Consider the following 19,999-nt stretch of genomic DNA (forward strand, 5'->3'; position numbering starts at 1 on the left):
TTTTTCTTTTTCTTTTTTTTTTTTTTTTTTTGTTCTCCCATGTTGACTTCTGATTAGCCCCAGTCCCATAAATTACTCCTGCTTCTTACTTTATTGACTGCCCTTAGTGTAAGAACAGGTCAACCTTGATGCTATCACGCAAGTATGGGCTATGACGCACATGGCATTCTTGCCTGTTCTGGAGGGTTGTCTTTCATTGTCTTGCTGGAACATGTGCTCTCTTTCCCTATTATGTATGAGCTTTGGGCCTGGGAGATAACCATGTGAAAATCTACGTGTCTTGTGACCACCCAGGATCACGCTTCTATCTGTAAGTTCCTGCAACAAACCACCCTTTATCAACAAACTGAATTTGTCTATTTTGTTCTTTGATGTATTGACTCCTTTGGCATTTGGGGACCACTTTGTAAATATGGTGCTTTTATGAACATCAGGAAAAAAAAACCCCACAGAGATGTGGTTTCTAAAGAAAGTCAATGACCTATCACTCTTGTGCTTAGGGTCTCAGGAGTGGATGTTGGCACACCAGAGTAAAGCTCGAGCTTTTTTGTCAACAAAATTGGTCTACATGTTCCTTGCAGGGCTTCCATCCCACATAAATCCTGTAATTCAGTGCATGTGCATGCATGCACAAGCATACACACACACACACACACACACACACACACACACACCACCCCCATGACAACCTGACTGTTGCAGGACAAGCTGTGTTGGGAGAGCAGACCTATGCAGTTACTTTGGGAAGCATACCAAACACATGCATTTATCAGCCTAGTCCTTCATGTAGATATAAGAGACCATAAAGGACCATCAGACCATTCCCAAAGGGATCAGGGTAAACACCAAAGGCTACAAGTGGTTGAGATTGGTAGCAAAAAGTTCTTGGGAGCCATGTTGCCCACATCCTGTAGAGAGAGGCATGCTTGATCCAGGGAGCTGCTGAACACAGGATGGTCTCCAGTAGGAGACCCTGAATTCCTATTGCACTCCCTGTGTATAAAGTGAGCCTGACAATGGTCTTGAATGTGATAAATAAATATTTGACCTCAAGTACTAAGAAGTCTGAACTTAGCACCAGTTACACCTGAAAAACACCAGCTGTCAGCATCTGGAGAATTTGACAGTGCCGGCTACTGTGAGAAGTTGAATTCAGGTGGAAGCCATCCCAGTAGCTGCAGGCGAGCACTTGAGCACATGGGAAAACTCAAACATGAGCCATCAGTCTAAGCAAGCTTGTTGCCAGGTAACCAAGAGCAATTTCCCAAAATTAGTGATTGAAAGGGAAGGACCAAAAGGAATAAACAGAATGACTAAATCTGGAGAAATCAAAGTTTATCCAGGGAGCCAAAGATAATTTCTTTTAAAAATCTAGAGAAGATATTGTGTATACCACACTCCCACAATGGCATCTGCCCATCTACCTGCCTTCAGAGTGGAAGGACAGAATTGTCAAAGCAGCCACACTTGAAGTGGTAGATCTTACCTGGCACCAACTTCTCTAATAATTCAAAGATGACAGGCAAGAATCACACCAGGGTCAGATGTGGCATTTCTTTTGAGAGGAGTGGGAATCTGTCAGACTCCACTTTATAAAACAATATCTCTGTTTCCTCGAATAGTATACATTTTGTTTCAGATTAACAATTGTCTTCTGAACAATTGTCTTCTGAACAATGTATATGAAATCATTGTTTTCAAAGTGTCAGCTGAAGAATCATGGGAGAGGTTCATAAATTTGGTAAGAAGAACCGTATTTCTCATAAAGGGTTGCAGCCTGCAGGTGGCCATTCTGACAGGCTGGGAAGGAAATAGACACTTCAATAGAGGGTGAGGGGAACAGGAATTTATGCTGAGTCAGTTGGCTACATATACATATTCAATAGGCTAAAGGAGGAGCTATGGATATTCATAAAGACAAGGCACAGGCATGAGTAGCAGGTAGGCCAACATACATGCAGCATGCATCCCATGTTGACTTTGGGGTGGACACTTAACATTTAAAAATATTGCAATTGGACCCTACCCCTCGAAAGGTGAAGCAGAGGACAGGAAGGCCGTCTGCATGCAGCCTCTGCTAACGACTCCGTGGCCAGGCCAGTGGTCTCTTACTAGGGAGTAATGTTGATCACTTGTTATATTAAAACCACAAGGTAGGGGGCCGGCATCAGGTGGTTGGTTTCAAAAGGTCTGGTTTCTGTTTAGTCTTAGGGAAGAAAGCTAATAGTAGTCAGTGAAGGAGGAGCTCTAATAAGGTGTGTCCAGCATCACACTCTGTCACGACTGGGAACTTAGTTTTTAAGGTTTTTCTGGAGTCCCCTTGGCCAAGAGGGTGTCTGTCCAGTTAGTTGGGGGGACTTGGAGTTTTATTTTTATTTCTCAAAAGGAATATATTTAGTTGTGTGCTGTCCGTTCACCAACCAGTCATGTTGTGTAACTCTATAAATTCTGGGCTAACTTACAATAAGCAACCCTGACTTGATACCTCTACTTCCTTGTGAAACAGTGTTGTTTAGGATAAATACTGGGGTTTATTGTCTCACACCAAGAAGATTAAGGACACACACACACACACACACACACACACACACACACACACACAGAGTGAGTTTAGGAGTGGAGATTTCATAGGCAAAAGAAAGAGAAAGGAGAACAGCTCTCTCTCGCAAGAGAGAGGGGCTCCTGAACGGGAATTCCAGCCTGAAATGGGAGTGCACCAGATTTTATAGACAGGCTTGAGGAGGTGGTGTCTAATTTACATTAAGCCACAGAATGGTTGTACCAGGTGTAACATTTACATAGTGCTGTGGGGTGGGGGGCTGGTCATCTCACCTTAATTTTATTATGCAAGTGGGCTTTCCACTTGACTGGGGCCATGTTGTCTGCTCCTTACTGTACACGTGGCTGGCAAAGAGAAAGGAAGATGGAGCAGCCATTTTGAACATGCCTAGTCCCAGGGAGCCTTTTGCTATTGGCACAGCTGCTAGCATTCACCTGTGCAAGTTTCCAGCTTGCTTGTCTATGTCTACAGCTCAATTTTACAGGCTGCTCTTGTTAGAAAAGAAAATAATTTGGGGGCTGCTTTTTATTAAAAAGAACACCTTACTGAGGACTTCCTTACTCTCACTGTCTGCCTAAATAATTTCTTTTTAACACATATATCACATATATATATGCACATATATATATATTTTATTATTATTTTTTAAGACAGAATCTCACTCTGTTGCCTAAGCTGGAGTGCCGTGGTGCAATTTTGGCTCACTGCAACCTCTGCCTTCCAGGTTCAAGTGATTCTCCTGCCTCAGTCTCCTGAGTAACTGGGACTACAGACACATGCCACCTTGACCAGCTAATTTTGTAGTAGAGATGAAGTTTCACTGTATTGGCCAGACTGATCTTGAACTCCTGACCTCAAGTGACCCACCCACCTTAGCCTCCCTAAGTGGTAGGATTATAGACGTGAGTCACTGTGCCCGGTCCTTTATATTTATTTTAGATTTTGCTGAGGAAAATTTTATTTTATTTTAATATTTTATTTTTGGAAGGATGAATGACAGAAAACCTCTGAGCTAATGTGATATTGTGATATAATAAGAATCTATGTTTTGTTCATTGATTTTTGGGTCCTAGTATAGAGCTTCTAAAATCCTTGTAATTTCCTAAGTGATAGGGCTGATGAAGGACAATCTTTTGTTATTTATCACAAGCCCCTTTCAACTACATCTGAGTAATTGTTAAGGAGGTAACTTTTGGAAAGCTTCTGAGGGTGGGGGCTGGTTTGCCAAGGGAACCAACCATGAGATTAGAGGGTTGGAACTTCTAGCCCCACTCCCTGACCTGTAGGGAGGAGAGGACTGGAAATGGACTGAATCACCAATGGCCAGTGGTTTAGCTAATCCTGCCTATGTAAAGAAGCCTCCATAAAAACCCAGAAGGATGGGGTTTAGAATGTTCTCCCAGGCTGTGGAATACGCGGAAGTGCTGGGAGAACGGCATGTCAGGAGAGGCGTGGAAGCTGTGTGCTGCTTTCCACATACCTTGGCCTATCTTCTCTTTCCTCGGACTGTTCCTGAGTTGTATCTTTTTAATAAACCTGTAATCTAATAAGCAAATTGCTTTCCTGAGTTCTGTGAGCCATTCCAGCAAATAATTGAACCTGAGGAGGGGGTTGTGGGAACCTCCAGCTTATGGACCTGGACTTGAGACAGGCATCTGAAGTAGGGGCGGTGTTGTGGGACTGCACTCTTAACCTGTGAAGTCTGCACAAATTCCAGGAAGATAAGGGGCAGAACTGAACTGTCGGACACTCAGTTGGTGTCTCTAAAGTATTAGAGAATTGTTATTAGAGTATTAGAGAATCGATGTGAAGAAAAACTCCCACACATCTGATGTCAGAAGTGAAGAAAGTGTAGTACTAGAGCAGCAGAGGAAAAACAGGTTTTCCCATTCAGCGGTGCATGCCTGAAAATGCCTTTATTTTGCTTTCATGCTGGAGTAATGGTGTGGGTCGTTATATAACTCTAGGTTGTCTTAACTGATGACAGTAAATATCATTAACGTATTTACAAGGAGGTCTGGTCAAGGTCAATCATGCGCCCGCCAGCCAATGTCCCCCAGTGGGGACAGGCCCCATTCCTGCTGTTAGCCTTTCCTGTCTCAGTTATCTTCTTCCTCTTATCAAGGATAACCTATCTATGCTTCGATCTATGGCCAACTTTCCCTTGGGTGCCAGATCCTATTTCTTCCTATTTATTAAAGGCCATTGCTCCAACTATTGTCCCCTTTTCTCTCCTGTATCACTTTATTTTTTTGCTCCTTCTCTTTTGGATCATTAGCACCTACATACAAATGTGAAAGGATCTCTCCCGTCTTAAAGAACCTCTTAATCCTGCACCCTCATCCAACACTGCCCCATTGTTTCTGTTTCTCCATAGAGTTGTCCGTAGTTTCTGACTCCAGCTCCCCTCCTCTCATTCTCTATGGAAGCCACTCTAAAGAGGCTTCTATCCATATCATTCCACTGAAACTGTTCTCGCCAAGGTCACAATTATTTCATGTCACTAAACTCAACGGTGAATGATCAGTCCCTACCTTTCTTGACTCATCAGCAAACAAACTATGGTTTTAACATTGTTTACTACTTCTCTTCCAAAGAGGCTAAATGACCTTAGTGAAAAAGTAAAGCCCCATGCTTCTCCTAAGAAAAAACAAAGGCAATTAGAAACTATAAGAAAAACAAACTTATCTAAGAGAAAGCCAGGGTTCAACTATGAAGCAATCTATCTATTATAAAATGTGGCATAAATTTATGCAATTGATACAGTGTAAGAAAATATGTTGCTTGACTTTAAAATTTGGACTTTTTTTTCTAGTGTCACAGCTTTTAGTGACAAGTGAGTACATTTCCTTATTTATCCCACAGCCTGACTTTGTTTACTTCTATGGTGAATCCTATATTCAAAATCACACTATTACAAGTGCTGCATGATGAATCCCGGGTTTAAAAATAAATATACATACATAGCATAAATAAATTAATTAGAGCTAGAGAGACTAAACCCATATAGGCTATAAACATTGAGAATATACAAGTAAGTTTAGTTATAGAAGTCAGGAGGTGGTATAGTGAGAACTGGAGGCATGTGGAAAAATCCCACAGAAGAATAAAAAATAACTACAATGAGTTGGGAGGAGAGAAGTGGACTGATGAGGTTTGTGTAAGTGAAGGATTCAGTGGGAACAGAAACCTAGTCTTCACTTTGAAATCTGGTCAGAAATCTAGTCAGGCGGCCAGCTTAAGGAATCCCTTTCTGATTTCTACTAGGACTGGGTGAGGAGTGGAGGGGCAGCCTTTCTGCATGAACCCGGAGTGCAATCCTCTGTGATTCTGCCACCCTCCGTCTTCAAACACTCAAGATACGTTGGGGAGAGCGTTGCTTCTCTAGGTGTGGAAATCACAGAAGCCCCCATTCCCTTCTTAGTTTCAGAGGGGAGCTCTTGAAACTTCCGTTCCCTACAGCTGCGTGGGTCTTTTCAACCCTGAGCACTCACTCATTCTCTCTCTCTCTCAGGCCACACAATTCCCCTCCATTAGCCCAGGCCTAGGCAAAACAAAAGCCAGGAGGAGGGGTGTCTTCTGGGTGCCTGGCAACGGATACTTCCTGCAGAGCCGCACAAAGCGTCCCTCATGCTGGCTGGGAACACAAAGGCCGGGCTATCTTCTGGGAGGGCGGAGAGGAAAACGTACTGTAGCAGCAAACTGGTATTTTTAGAGAGAGATCTTGCATCTTTCCCTCCCACCCCCCACCTCCCAAAGGATCTTTGAGTCTCTGAAAAGAAAATGTATTCCACACCCTTTGCCCCTCCAAGAAGGCCGGACCCTGGTTTCCCAGGACGTTCAATCCCCGCCCCCCTCCATTTGAAGCCACCTATTGGTTGGTGAGGAATCTTCCCCAGATGTCCTTCAGGACAAGGCATGGGAGCCAGGGTCTGCAGCAAATGTGTTGAGAGTCCCAGGTTGGGATGGCAACCCCCAACTCACTGTGCATCCCAATCTTGGAATCTTCTTAGTCTGGTCAAGTCCCTACTAAGCCCCAAGTGTTGGGGAGCAGCATTTGGTTTAAAGGCATCAGGGGAGGAAAAATGTCCATTTTTGACAAAAATAAATCTGATACTCTATCTAGACCAGTACCTTCTTTCTCTTCACCATTCTGCTTCTCATTTTAGGACTTCTGTAGTTTGGGTAAAAAGGAAAACTAAAGGAGCCTGCAGAGCCTAATTCAGAGTGTTATTTGGAGTGTTTCCACTCCCTGCACCTCCCTGATTTTCAGGATCACTATAAACACACCTCATCTCCCCTAGCCAGCTGTGGGTTCATCAGTGGATGCAATCTACCATCAGAAGAGCAAAAACAAGGTCATATGCTTCTGTAAACCGTCAGTGGCTTGCTCTAAATCTTCTTACTAAACAGGGCTCCTGGTCTCCACTGGGACCACTGGAGGCAGGACCTCCATGGTGCAGTTGCTTCACTTGGGTTCCAGGCCACTTTTTCAAGGACCAAGTGGGAGTCACGTCTGGGCCAGAACAGAGGGTACCTAGCCTTACGTGTCCAGCTTCTAGGACTATGGAAGGGTGCTCACATCAAGCTCCGCACGGCCTGCAGAAAGGCAGTCAGGGCTTGTGGAAAAATCCCACAGAAGAATAAAAAATAACTACAATGAGTTAGGAGGAGAGGAAGCGGCTGGCATGACAGCACGCAAGACATGGACCACTGAAGTCAACCCATCCATGTCTAGCTCCTGTACTCATGGAAGTAAGCAATAGCTTCCTTGCCCCGCTCTTTTCCTTCTCCTTCACCTGCTTTGGTGGAAAGGAGAGGCATGGGGGTGTGGAGGGGATACTCAGAGTGGAGGGAGGGTGAGTGTGCAGCAGAGCGAGACACTCAGTGTTGACGAGCCCATGTCTGCTTTAGACAAGCCTCGTCTACAGTTCCTGGGCCAGTTCGTTCTGTAGCAAAGACTTGAATTCAGTGTAAATACAGACCCCATGCTTTCTGAAAACCTGTTAGGTAGATGCTTAGGGAGGTAAACTGAAGTGTCCTCTGGTTTTCAGTAGACTCTAAATCCTCTTCTATTTCTGAAGTTCTCAGAGATTCAGGTGCAGTGTCTGAGAAAGGTTTTCCTAAGCAAAGACACTCAAATTGTGTCTCTGCAGAATCTACGCATTGAAGTCTGATGCCCAGTACCTCGGAATGTGACCTTATTGGGCATAGAATCTATATAGATACAATTAGTGAAGAAGAGGGAATACTGGGTTAGGGTGGGTCTCTCATCCAATATGACTGAGGTTCTTAAGTTGAAATTTGGAGATAGACACACACAGAGAGAACACCAAGAGAAGGTTGGAATTTCGCTACCACAAGCCAAGGAACTACCCGAAGGCAGGAGAGAGAGATCTGGAAGCCTTAGCATCCTCCGAGGGAGTGTGGCTCTGCTGACACCTGGATCTTGGAACCGTAGCCCTAGAATTGTGAGACAATAAATTTCTGTTGTATAAGGCACTCAGTTTGTAGAGTTTTGTTACAACTGTCTTACAAAACTAATCCAACTGAGATACTTCATTAGTTGGTATCATTTCTGGCCTTAGTTATCTGTCACTGTGGTACCATCTACTTAACACTTCCACTTCCCCCAGCCTGGGAACTGCAGTGGCTTGTTTTCTGATTGATTTCTACCACGGGCTTCTCTGACAACGAATTCCAACCGCTTGGCCTGTAACTTGAACAGCATGACCATGTTGGAAGACACTGGGGATGCCCTTGCATTCCTGGAAAAGAGTTCATTTATTAAGGGACATTCAGAATCTGAGATAATGGCCTTAAAGATTGCCCTCTGTGTCATTTCGTTTTCATTATGGTCTCCCGGAATAAATAGCAAAATCCGGTAAACTCAAGCAAAGTTGTCTTTGGGTTTTCTTTCTGAGATGTTTGTTAATATCTCACTCAGTGTTTGCCCAGGAGTCCTGAAGCATTTTACAGGTTTTCAAAAAGTGTTATTTCAAAATCCATGATTTGTCCCAAATCAACAGTGATTTATGAAAGTCCTCACTCAGCCCTGTCAATCAGTTCTCCAAAAGAGTTAAGGCCTTGTCAAAACAACCTATGACATACAATTATATGGATTTTGACCAGCCAGAGATTGCCCAAGATTTCACATAAATCCTGGATCTATTCCTCCTGTGTTGTTGTTATGAATTTTGTTCCACATCATGGGGAGTACGAAATGTCACATTTCTTGAATTCCTGTAAATCAACCATATAAACTTGGGTTGACAGAAAATTCAATCTCAGCCGTCTGGGGCTCTGTTTCTCCCAGGTTTGGGGAATGATGTGGAGGTTTCATATGGTTCACAATGTTGAGAAGTAGCCTCTGGTCATGGGGCTACAGTGGTCACTGTGGAGCTCTCTACATTATATACTTGATGGTCCCTTGATGGAGTGGTTTTGCTTCTTCGGTGCTGTACTTGGGCCCAGGGATCTTTGCTGAGGTGGTTGTCATATGCTTTGTATCAAAACCCTTCTAGTGCACCAGAAAGCCATTGTGACCCAGGCCCTGGAAACTCCAGGGCCCCATGGGGGACACAGTTGGAGTCCTTGGCGATTGCGGTATCATGAAACCTTTAGTCTTCTCTCTAAATCCTCAAAGCCCCATTTGTCAAGGGATTGCTTCAGACTCTAGCTCTAATACTGGATTGAATCATTGTATTAGTCTGTTCTCATGCTGCTAATAAAGACATACCCAAGACTGGATAATTTATAAAGGAAAAGCTTTAATTGACTCACAGTTCAGTGTGGCCGAGGAAGCCTCAGAAAACAGGATCACGATGGAAGGGGAAGCAAACATGTCCTTCTTCAGATGGCAGCAGCAAGGAGAAGTGCTGAGCAAAAGTGGGAAAAGCCCCTTATGAAACCATCAGCTCTCATGAGAACTCACTCATTCTCACAAGAACAGCACGGGAAAAACCCACCCTCGTGATTCAATTACCTCAAACGGGGTCCCTCCCATGGCACGTGGGGATTATGGGAGCTACAATTCAAGGTGAGATTTGGGTGGGGACACAGGCAAACCATGTCAGTCATGTCCCCCACAATTCATGTATTTCCTGGAACCTCGGAGTAAAGCCATATTTGGAAACAGGGTCTTCGCAGATGTAAGTAGGTCAGATGTCATGCTGGAGGCAGGTGGGCCCTGCTCCAGTGTGACTGGCATCCTTATGAGAACAGGAGAAGAAACAGACAGAGGGAAAGCCGAGTGACGACGAAGGTAGCGATTGAAGGGGATGTGTCTACAAGCTAAGAAATGCCAGGGACAGCCAGCAAACACCAGAACCTGGAAGAGGCAAGGAAAGGGTCTTCCCTGGGATTTTCAGAAAGAGCAGGCCCTGCTGATATCTGTATTGCATACTTCCAGCCTCCAGAACCACGGGAGCATAAATTGCAGTTGTTTTAAGACACCCACATTATGGCGCTTTGTTATGCAGACCTTGGAAACGAACACAAACCCAAGCACTGGATTCTCTTCCCCCTGTCAGTCAGACAATCCAGAGCCATTTTGCTGGTCAGTCTGGACTTAAGCAAAACAAAAGCCAGGAGGAGACATGTATTCTCAGCACCAGGTCACTGCTGCTTCCCATCTGCTGCTCAATGCCCCGAGGCAGGGCACACTAAGCCCTGTAAGCCTGGGAGGGCAACACACTCAGTGTCTACAGAAACTATCCATGTGGAATTCTTACACATTCCCTTGAAGTCGATGAGGGAAAAATGTTCTTGGATGAGTCTTTCTATTCAAATGTTTCAATTTCCAGATATATTTGAACCCCATATGTCTGGTGGTGTCACCCACTCATGAAAGACTTGAAATCAGAAATAAAGCAAAAAAGATTGTGTTGGCCACTGAAAAGTGCAAGTATGGGTCTGTGCGTTTTACTCACTGGGGGAGGGCTGACACCCCTTCCTCAGGCACAGAGCCTATCTAATTATATGGGTGATTTTGGTTTATCTGTCTTTCTTTAATGGCCTGATGTTCCTCCCTAGGTTTCAAGTGAGGAGTGCAGAGTAGAGAACGTGGAGTGTAGGAAGAAGGTGAGTGACGAGCTGCAGTCTGTGGGGCCCTTCTGCGAGTCAGCAGGCTGGCCAGCAGGAAGCACTTACCGAGGAGAGAGGGTCTGCCTGGAGGCCCTTCAAGGCTGGGCAGCTGCTCAGCATTCTGGGCTTTTGTCTTGAGGACCCACACAGACCCTTGCCTTACCTCCCCACAATCCAGCCCTGGCAAATCTACAGCCAGTGTAGACACAGAGAACAACTTCAAGCAGCCCTCAGTTCAGAAACCCAGGGCTGGCCTCATCCTCCCTTCACTGCAGCCACCTGCCTGCCTCCACCGTCCAGAAGCCAGATCCTCTCACCGCTCAGCCCCCAAGAGCAGTTCCCTGGGTGAAACCTTGACCCTGACTCTGAAACCTTTCTCCCCTAAAGTCCCAAAGAATGAAATATTTCCCTCCCTTCCCACCCAGTTTCTTCCCCCAACCTTGAAGTTTTCATTTGTGGTTTTCAGATCTGCCCCTTCTCAGGACGTTCATGAAAATTTCCATTTGCTTCATGGAGTTGCACCCCCAATCCAGAGGGGTTGGCTTTCTTATTTGGTGCCAGCAAGACAATGATGTCTACTGTGTATAGCAGAGGAGACAGAGTGTACTGAGTAGTCTACTGTGATAGAGGCCATTGTCTTACTGGCATTACATTACTGTAGTTCCTCAAGCCAGAGTGATTTAGTCTGGTATCCCACCACCCGCAGGACATTGGTGGACAGTTCAAATGGAGTCTGGCCAAATCTAGTCCAGTTGTTTTTCTTTTTCTTTTTTTAAAAATACACTTCATTTTTTTTAGAGGAGTTTTAGCTTAATGGCAAAATTTAGCTAAAAGTACAAAGACTTTCCATATACCACCCACCCCTACTGCACACATACAGTCTCTTTTATTAATCTCCCCCACCAGAGAAGTCCACTTGTTAACATTGGTGAGCCCACATTGATACATCATTTTCATCCAGAGTCCAGAGCTCACATTAGGGTTCACCCTTGGTGTGGTATGTTCTGAGGATTTGGGCAAATGTTTAAACACATGTATCCGCTGTTGCAGTATCACCCAGAGTAGTTTCACTGCTGTAAAAATCCCGTGTTCTGTCTGTCCACTCCACCCCCTCCCTAGACCCCAGCAACCACTCATCCTTTTAACCTCTCCACAGTTTTACTTGATCCAGAATGTCACTGTTGGAACCATACACTACGTAGCCTTTCTGGATTGGCTTCTTTCACTTAGTAACATGCACGTAAGGTCCCTTCACGCCTTTCATAGATTGACAGCTCTAGTTACCTTTCACCATTCTTCAGTTTAAGTTAGGGGTTGAGCCTGCTTGCTCCTCCTGCAAACTTCAGGTCTCAAATTCCAACTCACAGTGAGTCTCCTTCCTTCCTTCCTTCCTTCCTTCCTTCCTTCCTTCCTTTCTTCCTTCTTTCCTTCCTTTCAACTATCATCAATCTATTTTAGAGTAAGAATTCAAAAATGAGAATACTGTCACAGGAGACGCACATGTATGTGTTTGTCTGAACTTAAAAATTTCCTGGTGGAAAATGAGTCTTATTTGACGTTTGGTTTGACACTGAGGGTAATTAGCATATGTGGCAGATGTTTTCTACAGATTGGATCTGTAGTTCCTTGCTTTGATGCATATAATAAAAGAAAATGCATTATACAGTACCTTGGAAAATATAGACTCTGCAACTATTTTAACTTATGGTAAAACACTTAGATATCATCTTTAAAATGTGTGACGAGGTGCAGAGCTTTTAGAGTTTTTTGGCTGGATGTGGTGGCTCATGCCTGTAATCTCTGCGTTTTGGGAAGCCGAGGTGGGTGGATCACTTGAGGCCAGGAGTTCCAGACCAGCCTGGCCAACAAGGTGAAACCCCGTCTCTACTAAAAATACAAAAATTCGCCAGGTGTGATGGTGTGCTCCTGTAATCCCAGCTACTCGGGAGGATGAGGCAGGAGAATCACTTGAACCTGGGAGGCAGGCAGTGAGTCAAGATTGTACCACTTTACTCCAGTCTGGGAGAGAGAGTAAGATTCTGTCTCAGGAAAAAAAAGTCTTTTCAAGTTCTTTCATGGTGCAAATGAACAAAAATATTGAGGACTATATTAGTCAGTGTTCTCTAGAGGGATATAACTAATAGAATAGAAAAATATATCTATATGTAAAGGGGAGTTTAACAATCATTAGTTCCTATGATCACAAGGTCCCACAATAGGCCATCTGCAGACTGAGAAGCAAGGACAGCCAGTCCCGGCTCCAAAATTGAAGATTGGAGTCCGGTGTGCGAGGGCAGAAAGCATCCAGCACGGGAGAAAGATGTAGGCTGGGAGGCCAGGCCAGTCTCTCGTTTCACATTTTTCTGCCTGCCTATATTCTAGCCAAGCTGGCAGCTGATTAGACTGTGCCCACCCAGATTAAGAGTGGGTCTGCCTTTCCCAGCCCACTGACTCAAATGTTAATCTCCTTTGGCAACACCATCACAGTCACACCCGGGATCGATAGTCTGTATCTTTCAGTCCAATCAAGCTGATATGCAGTATTAACCATCACAAGGACCATCAGCTAGAAGCAACTGAGTGAAGGAGCAAATGTGACTTTGTGTTTCACACATCAGTTACTCTTCAGGACATCATTGTACAAAAACACAGTACACTCATTACCCAGAATAATCCAGAAGATACACATTCTGGTTCCTACCATAGTTAACTAAGGCATATTAATTAGGATAATTAAAATAAAATTTCAGAGTTGTCATCAAAAAATTTACTCATTATCTAGTTCTCTGACTGTGGTAAATGTGGATATACTATATGTTTTATATACTATACTATACTATGTATACTAACTGCCTACTATGATGTATAAGTATTTTGCCATGTAGAGAAGAAAACAGAAAGTACCATTGAGGATAAGGAATGATAAGATTATATCTAGTGGTATTCTTTTGTGTGTGTGTGTGGTATTCTTTGTGGTATTCTTTTTTTTTTTTTTTTTTTTTTTTTTTTTTTTGAGACGGATTCTCACCCTGTCTCACCCAGGCTGAAGTGCAGTGGCATGATCTCGGCTCACTGCAGCCTCTGACTCTCAGGTTCAAATGGTTCTCCTGTCTCATTCCCCCTAGTAGCTGGAACTACACATTATGTGCCACCACTCCTGGCTAATTTTGTGTTTTTAGTAGAGACGGGGTTTCAGCATGTTGGCCAGGCTGGTATCCAACTCCCGACCTCAGGTGATCCACCTGCCCCAGGCTCGGAAAGTGCTAGGATTATAGACGTGAGCCACTGTGCCCAGCCTTTGTCCTGTGCTTTACCTACCCCTCAAACTGGGACAAGCGAATTTCCTTGTCAGTCCTTTCTCAGGGTGAAGCGACGTGAGAATTGCAACTGTAGGGTCCAGGGCACAGCAACACCAGTTCAGCTTCTGCAGCGCAAATGATACAGACTTGACTAATATTTTTTGATAATGTAAAAAATGAAAGATAACATGAAAGTAGTAATTCTACTACCTAATAGTTAGTGGTTTCCTTTGTAAACTAAAGTCACTGAGTAAGTCACTGTGTGGCCAACCGCTTAACCACAGAGGAGCTCAGTTTCTCTACCTGTCAAAAGGAGATGCTGAACTAGACAGTCTCTGAGGTCACCTTCAATCCTCACATGTTGGGATTCTTAGTGATGTCATTATAAAGCTGAAGAGAAGAATTGATCAGGAATCATTTTACTTATTCAACTATGACTGCACATCAGAAAAAAAATCTTTTAAAGCCCTAGAATGGTTAGGCTGTCGGGTAGAAGAAGACTTTAGAAAAATGCAAATCTCTCTTCCCAGAAATAGTTTTCTGGAAACCAATCAAGAAAGACATCCAAATGTTGCTCTTCCGAAAAGGGCTCACTCTTTGATCAGCATGTTTGCTAACTCCTTTTTCTTAGCTTTCTTAGACTTACCAGTCTTTGAACCCAGGTTTTCTCTTCTTTCATTCTCAAATGTTTAGTTAAGAGGTAGAAGGATCATTTTGAGAGGAGGAAAGTGAAGTTTGCCTGAGATCACATTATTATCCGTTAAGTTGATCTAGAGTTGATTGGGTTGTGGAAAGGCTTAAAATGGATTGTGATAAAGGTGAGGTTTGGGGAGAGGCTAGACTCTGGTTGCTGGTGGGTTTGTGGGTGGAGCAGTTGGGACAGGGTCTAGGAGAGGCCCGCTGTCACTGCTGAGCTATCCAGCATAGTGGACGGGTCCCAGTTCTTCTTCCTTTTTCAGAAGACAGATATAAGGTGCTGCTTACACCTGCCTAAAAGACGTTCAGAAAGCGATAAAAAAGAACTATTTTCATCCAGCCAGTGAGTCCTATATAGGAGCTCCAACAATGAGGAATTTAAAAGGCTCACCTGCACATCAGAGTTTCCAGAGCCCCAGAAACAGAAAGTTGTTTTGAGAACAGATTGTGAGAATACATTCATTTCCAAGTTCCCAGGATACAGATTTTTTTTCTTCTACCACTTTACTTCTCATCAATAAATACCATATAATAAAGGCGACTGAAATGGCAAAGTACCTCAGCCTGCCTGGGCCGCTCTGTGTTGCTCTGAAGTGGGGCAAGACTCCGGAATTAGGAAAAAATGCTTAATTGATGCTTAGAAGTTGCTGTAAAGTTAGAGCATCCAGGAAAGGGATGGAAGTGCTAAAAACTGCCTCATGACATTTTCCTTTTTTTCCCTGTAGATTTTTTTTTTTTTTTTTTTTTTTTTTTTTTGAGACAGAGTCTTGCTCTGTCGCCTAGGCTGGAGTGCAGTGGTGCAATCTCAGCGCTCACTGCAACCTCCACTGACCGGATTCAATCAATTCTCCTGCCTCAGTCTCCCAAGTAGCTGGGATTACAGGCGCCCACCACCACGTCCAGCTAATTTTTGTATTTTTAGTAGAGATGGGGTTTCACTGTGTTGGCCACGCTGGTCTCAAACTCCTGACCTCATGATCTATCTGCCTTGGCCTCCCAAAGTGTTGGGATTACAGGCATGAACCACCATGCTCGGTCTTTCTCCCATAGAAATTTTTAAGAGCTCCATTTCTTGCGAACCATCACAGGATGATGACAGGTTTAGACATTAAGAATTCCATTAAAAAGTCTTCCCCAGTGAATATCCTACCATGTCCAAGGTAGCCCCAAGTGGTATATCCTGTGACACAGACTCTGCCTCAAATCTCAGTACAAAACAGAATAAAATAAGAATTCTGGACATCGTGAAAATATCAACCTGAAGAGGCCATTTACAACTAAAAATAAAAACAAGTGTCCTTACTAAACAGAACTTGGTATCTGGGAAGCTGTGAAAAGTTGGTTGCTGAATGTGATGTGATAAGAAGAAAGGAATCTTAGATCAAAGACTTCAGTCTTTAAGATTTACATTTGGAAAGGAAGAATCTTAGAATCAAAGAAAGGTCAGGCACAAGTGTAATCAATATAGTCAGAGAGCCTGGAAGAGTTTCTGGTCCTTCGATAAGAATGCCTCACTTTTCTTTCTCTTTGTATTACCTTGTATTGCACCAGGCACATGGTAAGCATCCAATATTTGGATAGAGGGATAAATTTCTAAGTGAATGCTGATGCTGCCTTTGCTCTAGGGCCCTAACACACCTGGGCAGGTGTAAATAGAGTACAAACAAGCATCTAACAGGTCACAAAATCTGCACAGAGCAGTTGACAAGAGCAACTCTGAGGATTCAAGCGGCTGTCTCTTTCCCCAGTAGACTCTGTTACCAGCGCAGTCTCCCTCCTCTGACCATGGCATTGGAAGCCTGCTCTTCCTTCCCTCTCTCAAAAGGGGGCAGCAGACAAAAGAAAATTCAGGTTCCTGACCTGCTGTGAGCAAAGCTACCCCACTCCCATGAATGATGTAATGCAGATTTCCCAAACTGTGTTCTTTTAAAAGTTAGTGTTTTTTTTTTTTTTTTTTTTTTCAGGGAAATTATGAATCCAAAATTTAAAAGTGTGAGGAAATCCACACTAAAGCTGTTTCCACATGTATACTGCAACAGTTCTCAGACCTGAAACTTTTTTTTTATGTCTTGAGAACAAAGAGCATATAATGTGAAGAATTTCGCAAACTTTCTGAACCATGAAACAGCCTCCTCCTTTTTTAATTCCACAGACTATCTATTAACATCTCAATGGTCATACAAGCTCTGCAGAGGATGAGTTTGGAATCTCTGTCCTAGCAAGTCTCGTCCTATTTTCACACTGAAGCTGATTGTCTCGGCTTTCAGGTATCGGCTCTCTTTGCCAACAGGGAGAGAAGGATCTCATCTTTGACCAGTGCCATTTCATGCAGTAGACTTCTCTGAAGATGCAGCCTGAAGAATGGAAATATATCCCGAGCCTTTCCACATGCCCTTTCTCCTCCTGGTAGCTATCTCACCACTCCTGGGGGGTAAGGGCAGCCCCCCGGTTTTCACCTGGGGGTTAAAGATCTCACCGGGGGCCTCCAGTTGTCTGTGGGCCTCTATGAAATGCTGAGTCAGGCCACGCTATTGTAAAGACTGGAGATGCCTGGGCCTTTCTGGTCTTTCACCACAGTTGCAGTTACCAGTCTCCTGTCATTCCAGCCTTATTTAGAAAGGGAAAGCATGGTTTGAATGGATGAACAAATGGACGAAGCATTACCGCTATTCTCCTCTACAGTTGCTATTGCTGTTGCCTTGGTGAACAGTTGATATTTATATAGCACCTTAATAGTTTTTAAGATGTTTTCAAATACTTCAACTGATTTTATCTTAACTAAAAAAATCCGTTGAGAGAGTTTATGTTAGGGAATCTTTGTACTCTGGGTAACACTAACCAAAAATGAATTTGTTGCTTGGCCTTTGAGTGGTTTATAGAACTGAAGGGAAAAATAAGAACAAAGTCTTGGGAAAAAGTAGAATAGCTCAGGAGAAACTGGTCATATAAACCGATTGTCTTTTTTGAGACTGTTCTATCCAGATGTAGTCTAATGCTACCTCTCAAGAGGGATAGAATATTTGTCATTGTAGGTAGACGGTGGTGAACATTAATTGGCAGGTACGTCAAATTGGCAGGCAATATGCAATTCTCCCCTCCCCCACCATGAAAAAAAATTACAGGAATATTGCCAAAGGAAGAGAGCTTGGCTTCTGGGAGAGCAAGAGGCAAGTATATGTCTCCCTGTGTTAGGGATGATGAAACTGAACCTAAAGCGATTATTAGACTTGCCCAAAGTCATGGATAATAAAGTTCCTACATTAGAGTTTATATTCTTTTACTTCTGAATCAATATTTTTTCTCTTTTTTCTTCCTTTTTTTTTTTTTTTTTTGGACACAGGGTTTCACTCTGTCTTCCAGGCTGCAGTGCAGTAGTGAGATCTCAGCTCACTGCAACCTCTGCCTCCCAGGCTCAGGTGATCCTCCCACCTCAGCCTCCTGAGAAGCTGGAACTACAGGCATGAACCACCACAACTGGCTAATTTTTGTATTTTTTGTAGAGATGGGGTTTCACCATGTTGCCCAGGCTGGTCTTGAACTCTTGGGCTCAAGTGGTCCACTTACCTCAACCTCCCAAAATGCTGGGATCACAGGTGTGAGCCACTGTGCCCTGCCCCAGTATTTTTTCTGTTATTACTTGATACCTCTATGGATTCCCTTGGATACAGCAACAGCTATCATTTATTACAGATGACTGTGGTCAGATACTGTTCTAAATAGTTTCTATATATTAATTCATTTAATCCTCACAGGAACCCTATGAGATGGCTGCTATTGTTGTCCTTATCTTTTAGAAAAAAGGAAACCGAGTCATTAAAGAGGTTCTAGAGCTTGTAAGTGGTACAGCCAGAATTAGAACCAAAACTAGTCCTAGAATCTACTTTGAAAACGATGCTGCAATGAAACCACATAAGATTGATGGGAAGTTTGATTGTGTATATACTTTTCTCCTTCCTCCTTTTCTCCTGGATTTCTTTAAATACATATTTAGTGAGCAACTCAAGGTTTCAGATACCGTGCCAAACTCTGAAGGAGTGTGAACAAGGTGGTCATGACCTTGTGCTCACAATGTTGACAGACTAATAGGGAAAACAGATTAGTAAATTACCATAGCACTCAGTTTAATGCTCCATCAATGAGAGCAATATGTGCCCTGGGAGCAGAGAGGAGAGCACTTGGCTCAGTCCAGGGGAGGAAGGTCAGAGAAGACCAAAGCACCTTGCAAATGCTGATGGGTAGGGAGTGAAGGGGGATAGAAAAGAGGATGTCAGTCAGTCCTTCAGCATAGAAGGGCAAGTGTAAAACACAGCCAGGGCCAGGCACAGTGGCTCATACCTGTAATTTCAGTACTTTGGGAGGCCGAGGCGGGTGGATCACCTGAGGTCAGGAGTTCGAGACCAGCCTGGTCAACATGGTGAAACCCCATCTCTATTAAAAATACAAAAACTTAGCCGGGCATGGGTGTGGTGGCAGGCACTTGTAATCCCAGCTATTTGGGAGGCTGAGGCAGAAGAATCACTTGAACCTGGGAGGTGAAGGTTGCAGTCAGCTAAGATGGAGCCATTGCACTCTAGCCTGGACAACAAGAGTAAAACTCCTTCTCAAAAAAGAAAAACAAACAAACAAACAAACAAACAAACACAGCCAGGCCTCATAGAAAACCCGAAGCCAAGACCATTGTCTTGGGGCCACAGGGTCCTGCCTCTGCTTTACTCTGTGAGTTTCCATTCTCCAGCACTCACCCTTGTTTTATCAGGCATGCCTCTTTTGATCCTGCTATTATAACTTCGGCTTACACGAGCTTTGGTCTGCTAGGGCCCTGACCTGAAGCCCCAGCTCATATAATCTATTAATCCAAACATTCACTATGATGCTGGATACAGCAGAGTGGCCCTGTCAGCATCCATCCTGCTTCCCTCCCACTGGAGAGACTAGAAAGCTACATTTCCTAGGTTACCTTGCAATAGGGCTGTAGATACCAGTAAGAGGCACCTGCACGAAGATGAGTTTGATGGGAATGTTTTGTTTTCTGCTTTTTGTTTTCCTGTTTGGGGAGTTTCTGCTATCCTAGGGAGTCAGGCAGATATGAGATTTTCCTGAGTTGGCATTCCAGTGTCTATAGTTTCCTAGAGAATGCAGGTATGGGAGCAGAAATGGTCTGATCTCTGGGTTTAAACAATGCATTCCTGAACTCATTGCTCCATTGGGCAGCTTAGATGTAGGAGCCCAGCTGATGAGTCAGCTCTGTATTATTCTGGGAGTCATTCCTAAATGCTTGGAATCTTTCAGGCTTTCCAATGAAAATATAAGCACCCAATTCTCTGTGCTAAATTTCTTCCTACTTAAAGTTCCTGCACTG

Source organism: Saimiri boliviensis, chromosome 4 (assembly GCF_048565385.1).
Source record: "Saimiri boliviensis isolate mSaiBol1 chromosome 4, mSaiBol1.pri, whole genome shotgun sequence".
In the NCBI taxonomy this organism is placed as follows: domain Eukaryota; kingdom Metazoa; phylum Chordata; class Mammalia; order Primates; family Cebidae; genus Saimiri; species Saimiri boliviensis.